Below are 19,721 nucleotides of genomic sequence, written 5' to 3'. Positions count from 1 at the left end.
TGACAATATTATTTGTATTTTTACGATGGGTCTGGCCTAGGGAAAACAATGCAATAGAACGATTACATCGATAGGTCGTGTGGAGAACCAAAGTGTTTGGGATCTTTGGTAGTGTTAACTCTGCCGCATGGAGCGCGGGCAGAAGGTGTCTGGCTGGAGTAGGGCGGTGGAGCAGGTGTGTTGTGTGACGCTCCCGCGAGTTGCCGCGCTTTCGGGGTTTGGCAGCATGTAATTGCGCTCGACTTGCTATGATAGTTTCTGACACGGTGTTGCGGACGGGAAGCATTAGCTCGCGCACATCAAGAGCCAGTTCCGCCTGGTGACAGTGTCGAGAAGAAGGCGCGCCAAGATCCGGCTTCTGCAACAGTGACGGCCGACAATGAGTGACTGTCACCACCTCCTCGATCGATGACTTCAAACCTTCAGTCAACCAACAAGGAAGACTGGAAGCAAGTAAAGTTTTAGAACTGTATGGCAGACCTCAGCTTTTAAAATTGTCCCATTTGCCTCACAAAATTACAGCAACTTAGCATGAAACTTTGTTGCTCATTGTCCCAATTGTATTACCAAGCAGGGTCCCTTCCTTTTCCGGAATGAACTTGAGTGTCGTTGAAATTCAAACGCCACCATTAGAGTAAAATCATTCCATTCCACTGCTTTAATTTCACAGTTCAGTTAAAGTATTCATAGCAGGCTACAATATTTCGATTACACAAGCACAAACTAAGAGTGCGAGTTTTGTTACCATATTTTAGCTTACCTGTGACTACAGCTCAGATTGGTACGCACTAAATTTTGTTGTTCTTGTTGTGGTCTTCAGTCCTGAGACTGGTTTGATGCAACTATCCATGCTACTCTATCCTGTGGAAGCTTCTTCATCTCCCAGTACTTACTGCAACCTACATCCTTCTGAATCTGGTTAGTGTATTCATCTCTGGGTCTCCCTCTAGGATTTTTACCCTCCACACTGACCTCCAATGCTAAATTTGTGATCCCTTGATGCCTCAAAACATGTCCTACCAACCGGTCCCTTCTTTTTGTCAAGTTGTGCCACAAACTCCTCTTCTCCCCAATTCTATTCAATACCTCCTCATTAGTTACGTGATCTACCCACCTTACCTTCAGCATTCTTCTGTAGCACCACATTTCGAAAGCTTCTATTCTCTTCTTGTCCAAACTATTTATCGTCCATGTTTCACTTCCATACATGGCTACACTCCATACAATTACCTTCATAAACGACTTCCTGACACTTAAATCTATACTCTATGTTAACAAATTTCTCTTCTTCAGAAACGCTTTCCTTGCCATTGCCAGTCTACATTTTATATCCTCTCAACTTCGACCATAATCAGTTATTTTACTCCCTAAATAGCAAAACTCCTTTACTACTTTAAGTGTCTCATTACCTAATCTAATCCCCTCAGCATCACCCGATTTAATTCGACTACATTCCATTATCCTCGTTTTGATTTTGTTGACGTTCATCTTATATTCTCCTTTCAAGACAATGTCCATTCCGTTCAACTGCTCTTCCAAGTCCTTTGCTGTCTCTGACAGAATTACAATGTCATCGGCGAACCTCAAAGTTTTTATTTCTTCTCCATGAATTTTAATACCTACTCCAAATTTTTCTTTTGTTTCCTTTACTGCTTGCTCAATATACAGATTGAATAACATCGGGGAGAGCCTACACCCCTGTCTCACTCCCTTCCCAACCACTGCTTACCTTTCATGCCCCTCGACTCTTATAACTGCCATCTGGTTTCTGTACAAATTGTATATAGCCTTCGCTCCCTGTATTTTACCCATGCCACCTTCAGAATTTGAAAGAGAGTATTCCAGTTAACGTTGTCAAAAGCTTTATCTAAGTCTACAAATGCTGGAAACGTAGGTTTGCCTTTTCTTAATCTTTTTTCTAAGATAAGTCGCAAGGTTAGTATTGCCTCACGTATTCCAACATTTCTACGGAATCCAAACTGATGTTCCCCGGGGTTCGCTTCTACCAGTTTTTCCATTCGTCTGTAAAGAATTCGCGTTAGTATTTTGCATCCGTGACTTATTAAACTGATAGTTCGGTATTTTTCACATCTGTCAACACCTGATTTCTTTGGGATTGGAATTATTATATTCTTCCTGAAGTCTGAGGGTATTTCACCTGTCTCATACATCTTGCTCACCAGATGGTAGACTTTTGTCATGAGTGGTTCTCCCAAGGCCGTCAGTAGTTCTAATGGAATGTTGTCTACTCCCTGGGCCTTGTTTCGACTCAGGTCTTTCAGTGCTCTGTCAAACTCTTCACGCAGTATCTTATCTCCCATTTCGTCTTCATCTACATCCTCTTCCATTTCCATAATATTGTCCTCAATTACATCGCCCTTGTATAAACCCACTATATACTCCTTCCACCTTTCTGCCTTCCCTTCTTTGCTTAGAACTGGGTTGCCATCTGAGCTCTTGATATTCATACATGTGGTTCTCTTCTCTCCAAAGGTCTCTTTAATTTTCCTGTAGGCAGTATCTATCTTACCCCTACTGAGATAAGCCTCTACATCCTTACATTTGTCCTCTAGCCATCCCTGCTTAGCCATTTTGCACTTCCTGTCGATCTCATTTTTGAGACGTTTGTATTCCTTTTTGCCTGCTTCACTTATAGCATTTTTGTATTTTCTCCTTTCATCAAGTAAATTTAGTATCTCTTCTCTTACACAAGGATTTCTACTAGCCCTCGTCTTTTTACCTACTTGATCCTCTGCTGCCTTCACTATTTGATTCCTCAAAGCTACCCATTCTTCTTCTACTGTATTTCTTTCCCCCATTACTGTCAATTGTTCCCTTATGCTCTCCATGGAACTCTGTACAACCTCTGGTTCTTTTAGTTTATCCAGGTCCCATCTCCTTAAATTCGAGCCTTTTTGCAGTTTCTTCAGTTTTAATCTACAGTTCATAACCAATAATTTGTGGTCAGAGTCCACATCTTCCCTGGAAATGTCTTACAATTTAAAATCTGGTTCCTAAATCTCTGTCTTATCATTATATAATCTACCTGAAACCTTTTAGTATCTCCAGGATTCTTCCATCTATACAACCTTCTTTCATGATTCTTGAACCAAGTGTTAGCTATGATTAAGTTATGCTCTGTGCAAAATTCTACTAGGCGGCTTCCTCTTTCATTCCTTACAGCCATTCCATATTCACCTACTATGTCTCCTTCTCTTGCTTTTCTATTATCAAATTCCAGTCACCCATGACTATTAAATTTTCGTCTCCCTTCACTATCTGAATAATTTCTTTTATCTCATCATACATTTCATGAATCTCTTCATCATCTACGGAGCTAGTTGGCATATATACTTGTACTACTGTGGTAGCCGTGGGTCTCTTATCTATCTTGGTCACAATAATGCATTCACGATGCTGTTTGTAGTAGCTTACCCACATTCCTATTTTTTTATTCATTATTAAACCTACTCCTGCATTACCCCTATGTGATTTTGTATTTATAAACCTGTATTCACCTGACCAAAAGTCTTGTTCCTCCTGTCACCGAACTTCACTAATTCCCACTGTATCTAACTTTAACCTATCCATTTCCCTTTCTAAATTTTGTAACACACCTGTCCGATTAAGGGATCTGACATTCCACGCTCCGATCCGTAGAACGCCAGTTTTCTTTCTCCTGATAACGACGTCCTCTTGAGTAGTCCCAGCCCGGAAATCCGAATGGGGGACTATTTTACATCTGGAATATTTTACCCAAGACGATGCCATCATCATTTAATCATACAGTAAAGCTGCATGCCCTCGGGAAAATAACGGCTGTAGTTTCCCCTTGCTTTCAGCCGTTCGCAGTACCAGCACAGCAAGGCCGTTTTGGTTAATGTTACAAGGCCAGATCAGTCAATCATCCAGACTGTTGCCCCTGCAACTATTGAAAAGGCTGCTGCCCCTCTTGAGGAACCACACGTTTGTCTGGCCTCTCAACAGATACCCCTCCGTTGTGGTTGGACCTATGGTACGGCCATCTGTATCGCTGAGGCACGCAAGCCTCCCCACCAACGGCAAGGTCCATGGTTCATGGGGGGGACACTGCTTTAATTTCCAAGTTCAGTTAAGGTATTCATAGCTAGCTACAATATTTAGATTACACAAGCACAACTTAAGAGTGCGAGTTTTGTTACCTTATTTTAGCTTACCTGTGACTGCAGCTCAGCTTGGTACGTACTAAATTTTACAATTGTTAATTGTTCAGAATCATTTAATTCAAGTTCAAAGTTAAATCTCTTATTTCTAAATTGCGTAGATTCAAGTAGCTTTTGAAATGATAGTTGAGGTAGCAAAAGACTAACCTTATTTTACTGAATTTCGTAGTGCTTCAGCAACAAGGCTCACTATTAATTTCAGTCACTAAATTAACTTTCAGTTTTCCGGTTTTATTAATTCTTTTGCTAAATTAAGTCAGAGTGTAGCGAAATTTATTACTTCTGACAAACATTCAGTTTTCACACAACGCATGTCAACCTTCAGTTGCCACGCTTTTAGTGCTAAATATATGTGCATTAATCTTTCATTTTCAGTTATTATAGTAGTTGTGCATGGGACTGGCGACCGTGATTTTCCCCAAATCTCAAATATCTAATCAACGCTAATTAATTGTTAACGTAATGACGACACATTTACTTTCTTTATTAATTTTACCCCTTTTCAAAATTAATTTCCACCAATTTCATTTGAATTTCTTCCTTTCATTTAGATGTATCCCCTTCCTCCCTCTTTACCGACAGATTAACTTCGGTGAGCCGGCCGTGGTGGTCTCGCGGTTCTAGGCGCGCAGTCCGGACCGTGCGACTGCAACGGTCGCAGGTTCGAATCCTGCCTCGGGCATGGATGTGTGTGATGTCCTTAGGCTAGTTAGGTTTAAGTAGTTCTAAGTTCTAGGGGACTGATGACCACAGCAGTTTAGTCCCATAGTGCTCAGAGCCATTAATTTCGGTGACGATTGCTTTTCCCAAATTTCCATTAGGTACACGCGGTTCAGTTTTTCACTGTCATTAAGGGCGATAAGTGAGGGGGAGGTTACAAACTGACAACTTGTTTTAAGTGTTGCCAGCGTACTGGTAGTGAGTCGGAACGTGCGAGGAGGAGAGTTCACGGGGGCAGTTCGGTTCATGAGTTGGGCACTGGCAGTCAGTTGCAACGCGTCTGGAGCGGAGCCCGGGCCAGCCAGTCGCGGCTTGCAGCAGCAGTGAGCCCTGCGTGGACATCGCCCGCCCGACTGTTGCCGCCACGCATCACTGAAGCCGGGCCTGACTTTTGGTGGATTGTTGGTCGGTCGGTTGGTCCGAGGGCATCTCCGATTGGCGTAGTCGACTGGACCCGTTGGCGGTCTCTCCACAGTGTCGGAGTCTGTCTGGAGCTGTCCGATCGGTACGAGCATCGCCACTCGCCGACCCAGGACGTGAAGGTTGAGTGGTTTTGTGCATTACTTTGTTGGTTCCAACGTTGCTGTTGTGGAGGTTTTCCTGTGAGCAGCAACGAGTGAGGTGTTCGAGATAGCCGCCGTCAGGGGGAATTCATCAAATTAATTTATTCATAGCGAAGTGCACCATCGGAATTTTCTGCCTTGTGGCCGTTAGTGTTCTGGTTACCTGCCCTGGCCACTAACGTAGTTTTTAGGCAGTGTCTTTTCCTCACCTGTTGTTGCTGCCCAGCATGGTGTGTAGTTTTGGCAGCTCAGTTCACATACACGTTTGTTTTGGGATAGTGATACTTGTAATTTTCGGGGGGCCTTTAATTCTCGTGTACTCCGTCGTGGCAAGCAAGCGGTTGGTCGGTCGGTCCGTGACTGTCCCTTGGCTGCGTTCGCACGAATTAGGTGTAGCTGAACTCACCACCTGTCTCGCCTAAGTGAACGAGAGCAGACCGACCCACTCGAGACTCCTGAATGCCGTTCTCTTAATTATCCTTTTGACAGTGTTAATGCTGTTGTAATTTAACTACATTTTATATTTTTAATTTGACAAGGTTAGTTGTGGGCCTTCAGCCCTGGAAACATGTTCTCAGAGTTTCCTTCAAGTCCAAACACTATCGCCTTCTGCTCTTGAAAGGTTATTGTAATTTCCTCTGAAAGATTTTACAAGTTACTGTGGGCCTTCCGCCGTTGGTATTGCAGAAAGGAAATTTTTAAACTTAATTTATTGTTTTACCGATTGATGCAATATATATTTCCTTAATTTGCAGAATTTAACTTTGCAGCCTTCAGCCATCTTATTGCGTTTGTTTATCTCTTTCTGTGCGCCTTGTGGGGCATCAGCCCTGTTAGCATCTTAAATCATTCTGGCCTTGTACTTTCAGTAATCATTATAGTATATTTGTAATTTTGAAGATTTAATCCGGCTGCCATCAGCCGCTCCGCATGCAGATCTCATATATGTATACGATTTATCTCATTCGTAAACTGAACTGTGTGTCATGTCTTTTCAAAATTGAACTTATTCTAAAGCATCTGTTTGGAGGCCTTCAGCCACGAGGCAAATTCCGTCAAAAGTTTATTTGTGAACTAAATGATAATAAATTGCAATTGTGAAATGAATCCGATAGCATCTCCCTTGACCCTTCCACAATCCTAATTACCTGTTAGCCCTGCGTAATTTAGCGGGCGTTTCACTCTACTTTCCTTCTGTTTGGAACGGCCTAGGATGACCACTGCAATATGGAAACACACGTGCAGAAGTAGTGCAGAGAACGTAGTCGTACGCCATTTGATGATTGTCTCCTCAGGATGGCCACTCGGGACGGCGAACCGAAATCGGACGACACCGAGGCCTGTTGTTGAGCGTGCGTCCTTCCCCACCTAACTCACCGGTTTGTTCTCCGCAGACTGTGGCGCTTTCCAATACGCCGCCTGCGCCCTCCGTTGACAAGCCATCTCTGGCGATCACCGACATGTGGTGGCGTCCTTATGATTCTACCCCTGGAAAAACACTAGTGTTGCTTCTGTTTCTTGGGTGGACGATGTAGAGGAGGAATCGGAACAGCTTGTGAATACCATAGGTGGGCGCGCTCCACAGGTTACGCCCACCGTTACCTCATCACAGTGAACGCTGCGCTTTCGACTGTCTTGTGGGGTCTGGTCCGAGTGGATGCCACAGGTTGACCCTATGTGTCGACAGTACAAGTGCCAGAATAGAGATATCGCCTGGCTACGATCAGTGCCCAATATAAACTGGCGATGCTCCTCCTCCTCTTACAAGAACGCATACCGATGGTTTTCTTAACCTGCTTGGGTATATGCCATATGCCTTCCGACCCTAAGACGTGGATGACTATAGTGGTGTGAAGGGTTATCCGTCGACGACGTCAAATACACTCCTGGAAATTGAAATAAGAACACCGTGAATTCATTGTCCCAGGAAGGGGAAACTTTATTGACACATTCCTGGGGTCAGATACATCACATGATCACACTGACAGAACCACAGGCACATAGACACAGGCAACAGAGGATGCACAATGTCGGCACTAGTACAGTGTATATCCACCTTTCGCAGCAATGCAGGCTGCTATTCTCCCATGGAGATGATCGTAGAGATGCTGGATGTAGTCCTGTGGAACGGCTTGCCATGCCATTTACACCTGGCGCCTCAGTTGGACCAGCGTTCGTGCTGGACGTGCAGACCGCGTGAGACGACGCTTCATCCAGTCCCAAACATGCTCAATGGGGGACAGATCCGGAGATCTTGCTGGCCAGGGTAGTTGACTTACACCTTCTAGAGCACGTTGGGTGGCACGGGATACATGCGGACGTGCATTGTCCTGTTGGAACAGCAAGTTCCCTTGCCGGTCTAGGAATGGTAGAACGATGGGTTCGATGACGGTTTGGATGTACCGTGCACTAATCAGTGTCCCCTCGACGATCACCAGTGGTGTACGGCCAGTGTAGGAGGTCGCTCCCCACACCATGATGCCGGATGTTGGCCCTGTGTGCCTCGGTCGTATGCAGTCCTGTTTGTGGCGCTCACCTGCGGCGCCAAACACGCATACGACCATCATTGGCACCAAGGCAGAAGCGACTCTCATCGCTGAAGACGACACGTCTCCATTCGTCGCTCCATTCACGCCTGTCGCGACACCACTGGAGGCGGGCTGCACGATGTTGGGGCGTGAGCGGAAGACGGCCTAACGGTGTGCGGGACCGTAGCCCAGCTTCATGGAGACGGTTGCGAATGGTCCTCGCCGATACCCCAGGAGCAACAGTGTCCCTAATTTGCTGGGAAGTGGCGGTGCGGTCCCCTACGGCACTGCGTAGGATCCTACGGTCTTGGCGTGCATCCGTGCGTCGCTGCGGTCCGGTCCCAGGTCGACGGGCACGTGCACCTTCCGCCGACCACTGGCGACAACATCGATGTACTGTGGAGACCTCACGCCCCACGTGTTGAGCAATTCGGCGGTACGTCCACCCGGCCTCCCGCATGCCCACTATACGCCCTCGCTCAAAGTCCGTCAACTGCACATACGGTTCACGTCCACGCTGTCGCGGCATGCTACCAGTGTTAAAGACTGCGATGGAGCTCCGTATGCCACGGCAAACTGGCTAACACTGACGGCGGCGGTGCACAAATGCTGCGCAGCTAGCGCCATTCGACGGCCAACACCGCGGTTCCTGGTGTGTCCGCTGTGCCGGGCGTGTGATCATTGCTTGTACAGCCCTCTCGCAGTGTCCGGAGCAAGTATGGTGGGTCTGACACACCGCTGTCAATGTGTTCTTTTTTCCATTTCCAGGTGTGTATGTTCCCAATTCAAGGAGCACGGCTCTCACACTCTTCGGTGTCCGAATTATTAACATCAACTGTCCTTCATGATTGGGGAGGCAAAGGGAATGCTCTGCCTTATTTATTTACTTATACGTCAAGTTCCGTAGGACCAATATGAGGAGAAAATCTCCAAGGTCATGGAAAGTGTCAGTACTTGAAATTAGAACATAAAATTAATAACATATAAAAATAAAATATTTATGTAGGTTAAGCCATAAGTTTAAGTAAACGAAATCAAAAATACAACAAGAATCAGCTTAAGTTTTCAAGGAACTCCTCGACGGAATAGAAGGGGTGATCCATGAGGAAATTCCTCAGTTTCGATTAGAAAGCGCGTGGATTTACTGCAAAGATTTTTGAATTCTTGTGGTAGCTTATTGAAAATGGATGCAGCAGTATACTGCACACATTTCTGCACAAGGGTTAAGGAAGTCCGATCCAAATGCAGGTTTGATTTCTGCCGAGTGTTAACTGAGTGAAAGTCGTTTATTCCTGGGAATAAGTTAATATTTTCAACAAGAAATGACATTAAGGAATATATATATATATATATATATATATATATATATTGAGAGGCCAATGTCAAAATATTCAGACTAGTGTACAGGGGCCGACAACAGTTTCGTGAAATTACACCACGTATTGCCCGAACCACCCGCTTCTGACCCAAAAATATCCTTTTAGAATGGGAAGAGTTACTCCAAAATATAATACTATACGACATAAGCGAATGATAATAAGCAAAGTAGACTAATTTTCTTGCTGAGCAATGACTTACTTCAGATACCGCCTGAATAGTAAAAATGGTAGCATTAAGTCTTTGAACAAGATCCTGAATGTGGGCTTTCCGCAACAGTTTACTATCTATCTGAACACCTAGAAATTTGAACTGTTCAGTTTCACTAATCATATGCCCATTCTATGAAATTAAAACGTCTGGTTTAGTTGAAGTGTATGTTAGGAACTGTAATAACCGAGTCTTACTGTGATTTAGTGTTAGTTTATTTTCTACAAGCCATGAACTTAGGTCATGAACTGCAATATTTGAAACCGAGCCCATGTTGCACACAATATCCGTTACTACCAAGCTAGTGTCATCAGCAAACAGAAATACAGTATTTGAGAGTTACCCGTAATACTAGAGGGCATATCATTTATATAAATAAGGAACAGGAGTGGCCCCAACACTGATCCCTGGGGCACCTCCACTTTGACTATACCCCACTCAGACCCCATATCACACCCATTCTCAAAAAATGGTTCAAATGGCTCTGAGCACTATGGGACTCAACTGCTGAGGTCATTAGTCCCCTAGAACTTAGAACTAGTTAAACCTAACTAACCTAAGGACATCACAAACATCCATGCCCGAGGCAGGATTCGAACCTGCGACCGTAGCGGTCCTGCGGTTCCAGACTGCAGCGCCTTTAACCGCACGGCCACTTCGGCCGGCACACCCATTCTCAACTCTGTGAATAATGACCTTCTGCTGTCTGTTGTTAAAGTAAGGGGTGAATCAATTGTGAGGTACTCCCTGTATTCTGTAATGGTCCAACTCCTGGAGCAATATGAGACGCCCTGCTAAACCCGCAGGACAGGACAGGTAGTTTAAGTTGTGGAAAGGGGCCAAAATAAGCGGCTGTCAGTTACACTCGAACATACAACCTTTTATTTGGTCAAAAATTACAATAGCCAAAAATTAAAAAAAAAACACAGCTTCAGTTTTGGAACTTAATTAGCGGCTGAACGCGCCATACAATCTCATGCCTTAAGGCCAAGACCACTTTAATTTAAAAACGGCCGGAAGCCAATAACTTAAAGATCAACCAAAATCAGAAATTTAAGAGGCAAAGCCTTATCTTAAAACAGTTGCCTAATTAGGCTGAAGGCCCAGAGTATCTGACACTTTAAGAGCAAAAATCTTAAATTCAAAATCGGCTCAAGCCCCAACACTTAAGACTCAATAACATTAATTTTAAAATAGCATGAGCCAGCCACGGCTCATAATATTTTGTGATCAACACAATCAAATGCCTTAGTTAAATCAAAAAATATGCTTAGCGTTCGAAACCTTTTGTTTAACCCATCCAGTACCTCACAGAGAAGAGAGAATATAGCATATCAGTTGTTAAACGTCTTCTTAAGTTGAACTGTACATTTGATAGCGTATCGTGTGATATAAAATGATCAATTATCCTTACATACACAGTCTTTTCAATAACTTTATCAAACACTGATGGCATACAAATAGGTCTAAAATTGTCTACATATCCCTTTCTCCCTTTTTATAAAGCGGCCTCACTACTGAGTGCTTTAATCGTTCAGGGAACTGACCATTCCTAAAGGAAAAATTACAAATATGGCTAAATGCAGGGCTAACATGTGCAGCACAGTACTTTAACATTCTGCTAGGTACTCCATCATATCCAGGAGAGTCCTTAGTCTTCAGTGATTTAGTTATTGACTCAATTTTCCCTTTGTCTGTATCACAGAGGAGTATTTCAGATTAAACACTGTACATCTTTCTGATTTATCAGTAACAGAAATATTTTTACTACGAACTGACTTTATATCATGGAAGTTGTGCTGCAGGCCAGACACATCCTTCATAACTGACCACAAGGTTTTAATTTTAACCTGTGAATTAGCTATTCAGTTTGCGTACCACATACTCTTTTCCTTCCTAATAACATTTTTAAGCACCTTACAGTACTGTTTGTAATGGGCTACTGTAACTTGATTGTGACTATTTCTAACATTTTGATATAAGTCCCGCCTTGTTCCACATTATATCCTTATCCCACTAGTCACCCACCCTGGCTGACTTTTACTGCTATTACCCTGTTTAGAACGTTCTAATGGAAATCAACTCTCAAAGAGCAGGAGAAATATGTTAAGAAAAGCATTATATTTGTCATCTAAGTTATCGGCGCTACAAGCATCTTGCCACTCTTCTTCCTTGACGAGGTTTAAAAAACTGTCTACTGCTGCTGGATTGACTTTCCTACATAGTTTGTAATTATATGTGACTTTGTTCGAGTACAAAAGTCTTTTACTGTTAAAATTTTTGCATCAGAAAGGCCACTCACCCTTTTACTAACAGAATGCTCATCTACTAATGAAGAATGAATAAAAAAATATTGTCTATGGCTGTGCTTCTGTTCCCCTACACCTTAGTTAGGAAAAACACAGTCTGCAGAAGATCATATGAATTTAGGAGATCTACAAACATTCTTTTTCTTGCACCATCATATATAAAATTAATAGTGAAGTCACCATATATAACTAATTTCTGGTACTTCCTATAAAGTGAATCAAGAACCCTCTCTAGCTTGATCAGAAATGCCCTGAAGTCAGTGTTAGGGGACCTATAAACAACAACAATTAGAAGTTTAATTTCACTAAATCCAACTGCCCCTGCACAACATTCAAATATCTGTTCAGTGCAGTGTCATGATACGTCTATGGACTCAGATGGAATACTATTTTTTACGTACACAGCCACTCCCCAACCCCGCAAGCAACATCTTGAAAAACAGCCACCTAATCTGTATCCTGGTAAAGGAAACCTCTGCATTTTCAAATTATTTAAATGGTTATCTGATATACCAATAATTTCAGAGTCAACATCTAAGAGCAGTTCACTAATTTTATCTCTAATACCTCTTATATTTTGATGAAATAAGCTAATTCCTTCTCTACTTGGAAACATGACATCCTCTGAAGGCGAGCCCTTAGTTAGAGGATCTTCCTTTAAGCAAGTATACCTATCAGCTGACTTCAATGTAAAAAAGGTGCAGCCCCAATACCAAGTACTACAGGAATTTTTCTATAAGTGATTCCACCACCACCCATTACACTGACACCTAAATATAGGCTTTGCCAGCCTCCCCTTCCCATACCTATGGAAGTGCAGTCCATGCCTGGTGAAATCCGATCTACTGATAGACGAACTGGCACCACTGCAATGTGACCCACGCCCTGTGACGTCGGGGCCTTATCCAGCCCCATGGAAATGGGCCTAACAGCCACTTTAAGATAAGGCCGATCATGACGCTGAAACAGTTTGAGAAGCCATCTTTACCAGGTGACCCGTCCCTACCCGTGTTTACCAGGTCCTCGTCCCTATCTACTCCACCCACTATCACTGCCTGATCCATCCTCCTTCGTGAAATTCCTACAAAATTCCTCTATGCTGTCAGTTACCTGAGCCAAGCCTGCACTAGGCTTCAAAATGTTGGTGACCTGTACTCACTCCCCAACACGTCCTGCAACTGCTAGCCCACACCTCTACCGTGCGAACTACCTCCTCCTTTCTGTTAGACTTTGCAACTGGCCTAGGCCTCCTGACTGCTCAGGACTTCTGCATGTTCCCTACACCTACAGCTACAAGAGGCTCCTCTCCACTCAGCTCTGACAGTTGGTCAAATCTAACGCATATCCGCAAAGTGTAACTGTCTGAATTCCTCCTCCTCCTAGCTGACTTCTTGCCAACTGCCAGTTCCCATTCCCCAGCACCCATCTCCCTCCTCAGCCTATCTAGTTGCGTGTTGTAACTGCACCTGAAGGGCACAGATCTTATGCTCCTGCTCCTCTGTCAACTTATTTCTACTACAGATTCTGCATTCCCAGCAGAGGATCTCGCTAGAATGCTTATTGGCTTACCTACTGCATACCCCCCCCCCCCAATGAAAATACTTCGATTACATCCCACACCGTAACCCGCTACTCGCAAACCTACGACAGAGCCCACACTTCTCACTCATGGTAAAATTTTACTGTTACTGAAAAAAAACTATACGTCTACGTTACCTAAGTTCAGTTACACCAGTAGAACTATTTATAGAACTAACAACAGCGGTCTCGGAATTCTATCCCTGCTAAGAAAGCAACTACTTTTATTAGTACTACTAAACCACAACTAATACCAATACAAACAAAACTTCACAAAATACTGAAATATTTCACTAGAAACAATAAGAAACGTCAGCTGAAAACTAAACCACGAAATTTATTATACAACTTCACCGCACAGAAAACTCTAAAAACACAGCGAGCGATCGTTTCCAAAAGCTTATTAAATCGTTATTTCGCCACAAACAGCACGAAGCACCACTGAAAGCTATTACATTTAATAACTGTATACAGCGTCCGCCCCCGGTAGCTGAGTCGTGCCGGCACGGTAGCTCAGCGTGTTCGGTCAGAGGGTTAGCTGCCCTCTGTAATAAAAAAACTGAGCTGATCGATCAACAACGAACTTAAATGGATGTCTTACGACGTCCGCTCCGAGCAGATGCAACGAACAAAAGTGAACAAAAATGAGATTAAAAAAAAAGTGGTCAGTGCGACAGAATGTCACTCCTGAGGGCCCGGGTTCGATTCCCGGCCAGGTCGGAGATTTTGTCCGCTCAGGGACTGGGTGTTGTGTTGTCCTAATCATCATCATTTCATACCCATCGACTCTCAAGTCGCCTAAGTGGCGTCAAAGCGAAAGACTTGCCCCCGGCGAACGGTCTACCCGACGGGAGGCCCTAGTCACGCGACATTTACGTTTATTTACCGCTACAGGTGCAACCGCAGGCCGCGAGATGTAAACGCATTACTGAGGCGTGAGGCTTGGACGAACGACGCAAGCACACTCACGAATGACAGCCCAGTCGAGTTCATAACACAGGAAGAAAGACTGAGATTAATGAAAATCCACTAATAATCTACTTTTACAGCAAATATTAACGTAAATAAACTTTTAAGATAAGTAACTGAAGACTGAAACTTTATAAAATATTGACCAGCAATTTCAACAGCAGTCCAGCCCACGTGAAAGCACATCAAAGAACTTCATGCAGAGGCAGTCTTTTCATGGGGCGGCAAGATGCATTGGTGCTGGGTGGTAATTTTAATCCATCCTCCAGCCAAAAGATCAGCTGCCACGTCATTCACGTTGGTCAGAACTTGCCACAATTGTCGACCGTCTCCAACTTGTGCACAGGTGCGCACACGTTCATGGCGACAGGCATGGTTTCACGCACTACACCACACATTCTTTCAGCCGCCTTGATCGCATTTATAGCTCGCGTTTGCCGGTGGGAGAAACGCGACTGACTGCAATTTGACCATGCTGCGTATGTGTGCATGTCACCTCGACCGCCAGAGGGTGTGCCATGGAAGGGGTGTTTAGAAGCTGAATTTCGCCCTAGTGGCGTCTTCCGACTGTTGGCACTGTCTATTCTGCGCAAAACCTGCCTTCCCCCCAGGACATTATGGCATATGACAGACACTCAACAACCAAGAGGAGGCAATCTATGGACTTTTATTACCAAGCTATACGATACTGTTTTCGCCTGAACAGTGTGCAATACTGAATCGTGCCAAAGCACAGACCACAGTCTTTATGCGCCGCCACTTTGCGACCGTAAGGATTTGGAAGGTCCATCAACCTTCTAGCAGGCAGACGACAATGGGGCCGGGGCCTGATTCGAATCAACACTGGTGATGAGGGCAGGCGACATGATACCAAATGCAGCACTTCACGCCTATTGTGCTAGGTTGTACGCTAACCAACCATATCCACCAGCTTTCGCTGAAGAAGTCTCTCAGCTCATGTTCAGCACGATACCAGAGGACGCAGCATTGGAACTGGAGACTCGATGCTATACGAGCGGAAGATGCTGACAAGTCTCCCGGCCTTGACGGCATCCCATTCTAATTTTATCATGCCTTCCGATATCTCTTGGCGCCCACGTTTTGTCTGTGGAGAACTGATGTCCTCAACAGTGGGGGCCCACAATGTCTTTCTAGAACGTCTCATTGTCTATTAGGTTTGGCCCTGCTAAGTGGCGACATGGACTTTACAAGTCTTTCAGTAGCGTGACTTAAGACAATCCGTCATGTCGTGCCCTGTGATCAGGCGTCCTTAGGCAGGGCATACAACATTCGGACAGCCCTCTGTCTCTACTGGGATATGATATCCCTCGCTCGAACTTAATATTTGCCCACAGTTTTGGTGTCCTTAGACTTCATCCAGGCCGGCCGCGGTGGTCTAGCGGTTCTGGCGCTGCAGTCCGGAACCACAGGACTGCTACGGTTGCAGGTTCGAATCCTGCCTCGGGCATGGGTGTGTGTGATGTCCTTAGGTTAGTTAGGTTTAAGTAGTTCTAAGTTCTAGGGGATTTATGACCTAAGATGTTGAGTCCCATAGTGCTCAGAGCCATTTGAACCATTTTGAACTTCATCCAGGCCTTTGATCAGGTTGATCATTGTTCACTTATGGCTGTCCTCCATCATGTGGGATATCTAGAAACTATTGTTGAGATAGTCATACGCATCCTGTGCGGCTCGACATTCAAAGTGCTGTATAATGGTAGATTCACACAACTGATGCTGATCACACGCTCAGTGTGATTGACGTGCCTCCCGTTGGCGCTGCTGTAGACCTTCGTCCTAGAACCATTGTTACGTGGCCTATGACAACTACTGACGGGGATGTCGCTCGATAGACACAGATTTTGCTGTAGCGCGTATGCGGACGATTTTGTCTTCCTCCTTCAAAGTGCCGAAGATACCCGGGAAGCTTCTGCGTATGTGGCGATCTACGGCGGGGCCTCAGGCAGCTTCCTTAACGGATACTAGTCGCGAGCTACATATATCAGTACGGGCCTGCCTGATGAGGTAGTTGTCTGCTCAACGTGACCAACGTCTTAAGGTACCTTTGCCTCGATTTTATGGCTGACTAGCGACGCTCTGTGGCCCTCGATTGCAGATGACTGCATCAACGAATGGGGTTTGGACAGCCGGCCGCTGGTGGCCGAGCGGTTCTGGCGCTACAGTCTGGAACCGCGCTACCGCTACGGTCGCAGGTTCGAATCCTGCCTCGGGCATGGATGTGTGTGTTGTCCTTAGGTTAGTTAGGTTTAAGTAGTTCTAAGTTCTAGGGGACTTATGACCTCAGCAGTTGAGTCCCATAGTGCTCAGAGCCATTTGAACCATTTGAGGTTTGGACTCTGTCAGCATCTCCTCCGTTCCCTTAACTCGTGCAACACACGCGCTGTGTCGCGGATCCCTCACGTGGTGCAATCTCTTCCGGTCCCCCACACCCTAGCTTGCCACATCACATGTTACCTGCGATGGTTTCCTTTGTTAGCCAGGGGATGATTTTGAAAGCAAACTATGAGTTCCTCACCTTATCCAAGCTCGAGGGGGTATGGGTCTTTACCATGTTCCGAACAGGGCTCTAGGCCTTTTTATTAGTTCACAGTCAACAATTTGGTGTCGCGGCGTCCACCAGCTTAGCTTGGGTGGTAACGTGCTGTTTCTCGTGCAAGCGGTCTCGGGTTCGATTCCCGGCCGAGTTGGAGATTCTCTCCTCTGCTTGTGGACTGGGTGTTGTGCTGTCCTCATCATCATTTCATCCTCATCACCAGCTCGCTATTCGCCCAATGTGGCGTTGAAACACGTATGTATTCATTGCCAGCGATGGCGAGGCATGACAGAATCTCTGACCAGAGAGTTATTTATCGTTGCTAGTCTGCGCTTGACCGCGCGAGGCGTCAGTTGGATAGTAGTAGCAGTTGTGTGTAGCGAGTCGGCAGAAGTCGCGGGTTGCACTCTGTCTGCAGTAGTAGTCAGTCGGCAGTAGTTGTAGCGAGTGGACGGTTGTACTGAGCGGGCGTTGTCATGCGTCGACGGCGTGCTGTTCTTCCGAATCTGGTCAGGATTGTGGTGGACGATGTGTATTATTATAGAAGGTAATGAAGCAGCATTGCGCTTAGCTAATAACGTATGTTAATTGTAATTAATTTGTTCAAAAAATGCCCCAATAATAATTTTTCTATAAAGTAACTTTTTTAAAGAAAAAGATTCATTTCAAGTTAACTATGCATTCCCTCCAAGAATCAAAATTAAATATGGGCCAGCATTGCACGAAGCTGTGCCGAAAGATAACAGCAGATATAGATGCAGTTTTTACTGAGGTAAGAGTTTTCGCTTTTTTATTCAGAACCCAGGGCCGAAGGTCAGCGCAGCTGTCCTTATAAAATTTATCAGGTTTAATTATTTGTGTTGAGATGTTACATTTCGTATATGGTTCATTATTTAATCACTACTATCGTGTGGGTTTATGATCAATTATTATTCTTTAATTTTGTGGGAAGTTTACGCTTGGCTTCATTTCAATTTAACGATATATGACTCCATTTCCATTTACATTTTTTATTGTCATATTTTCACGGGGAGGTTACACTTGGCGATATCCGAACCAGGATCGTATTTCTTTGAGAATCTTCTGAGAAGTAGTCATATATCTGCTCTTATTTACTTAATACACTCCTGGAAATTGAAATAAGAACACCGTGAATTCATTGTCCCAGGAAGGGGAAACTTTATTGACACATTCCTGGGGTCAGATACATCACATGATCACACTGACAGAACCACAGGCACATAGACACAGGCAACAGAGCATGCACAATGTCGGCACTAGTACAGTGTATATCCACCTTTCGCAGCAATGCAGGCTGCTATTCTCCCATGGAGACGATCGTAGAGATGCTGGATGTAGTCCTGTGCAACGGCTTGCCATGCCATTTACACCTGGCGCCTCAGTTGGACCAGCGTTCGTGCTGGACGTGCAGACCGCGTGAGACGACGCTTCATCCAGTCCCAAACATGCTCAATGGGGGACAGATCCGGAGATCTTGCTGGCCAGGGTAGTTGACTTACACCTTCTAGAGCACGTTGGGTGGCACGTGATACATGCGGACGTGCATTGTCCTGTTGGAACAGCAAGTTCCCTTGCCGGTCTAGGAATGGTAGAACGATGGGTTCGATGACGGTTTGGATGTACCGTGCACTATTCAGTGTCCCCTCGACGATCACCAGTGGTGTACGGCCAGTGTAGGAGATCGCTCCCCACACCATGATGCCGGGTGTTGGCCCTGTGTGCCTCGGTCGTATGCAGTCCTGATTGTGGCGCTCACCTGCACGGCGCCAAACACGCATACGACCATCATTGGCACCAAGGCAGAAGCGACTCTCATCGCTGAAGACGACACGTCTCCATTCGTCCCTCCATTCACGCCTGTCGCGACACCACTGGTGGCGGGCTGCACGATGTTGGGGCGTGAGCGGAAGACGGCCTAACGGTGTGCGGGACCGTAGCCCAGCTTCATGGAGACGGTTGCGAATGGTCCTCGCCGATACCCCAGGAGCAACAGTGTCCCTAATTTGCTGGGAAGTGGCGGTGCGGTCCCCTACGGCACTGCGTAGGATCCTACGGTTTTGGCGTGCATCCGTGCGTCGCTGCGGTCCGGTCCCAGGTCGACGGTCACGTGCACCTTCCGCCGACCACTGGCGACAACATCGATGTACTGTGGAGACCTCACGCCCCACGTGTTGAGCAATTCGGCGGTACGTCCACCCGGCCTCCCGCATGCCCACTATACGCCCTCGCTCAAAGTCCGTCAACTGCACATACGGTTCACGTCCACGCTGCCGCGGTATGCTACCAGTGTTAAAGGCTGCGATGGAGCTCCGTATGCCACGGCAAACTGGCTGACACTGACGGCGGCGGTGCACAAATGCTGCGCAGCTAGCGCCATTCGACGGCCAACACCGCGGTTCCTGGTGTGTCCGCTGTGCCGTGCGTGTGATCATTGCTTGTACAGCCCTCTCGCAGTGTCCGGAGCAAGTATGGTGGGTCTGACACACCGGTGTCAATGTGTTCTTTTTTCCATTTCCAGGAGTGTATAATTAGCATTTGGCGCAACGCATTTTCTAATTTGTCAATCTTTCTTCCACAGATCATCGGCAATTTGTTGCTCTTTGTTGTATTTGTGTTTGTTGCATTTTGCATTGTTTGTTTCATTTGTGAATAATTTTGATTTTTTGATTTGAGAAAAATGCCGCGAAAAT

Source organism: Schistocerca nitens, chromosome 1 (assembly GCF_023898315.1).
Source record: "Schistocerca nitens isolate TAMUIC-IGC-003100 chromosome 1, iqSchNite1.1, whole genome shotgun sequence".
Taxonomy (NCBI): domain Eukaryota; kingdom Metazoa; phylum Arthropoda; class Insecta; order Orthoptera; family Acrididae; genus Schistocerca; species Schistocerca nitens.
The sequence above is the reverse complement of the archived record's forward strand: the minus strand, read 5'-3'. Positions refer to the sequence as shown.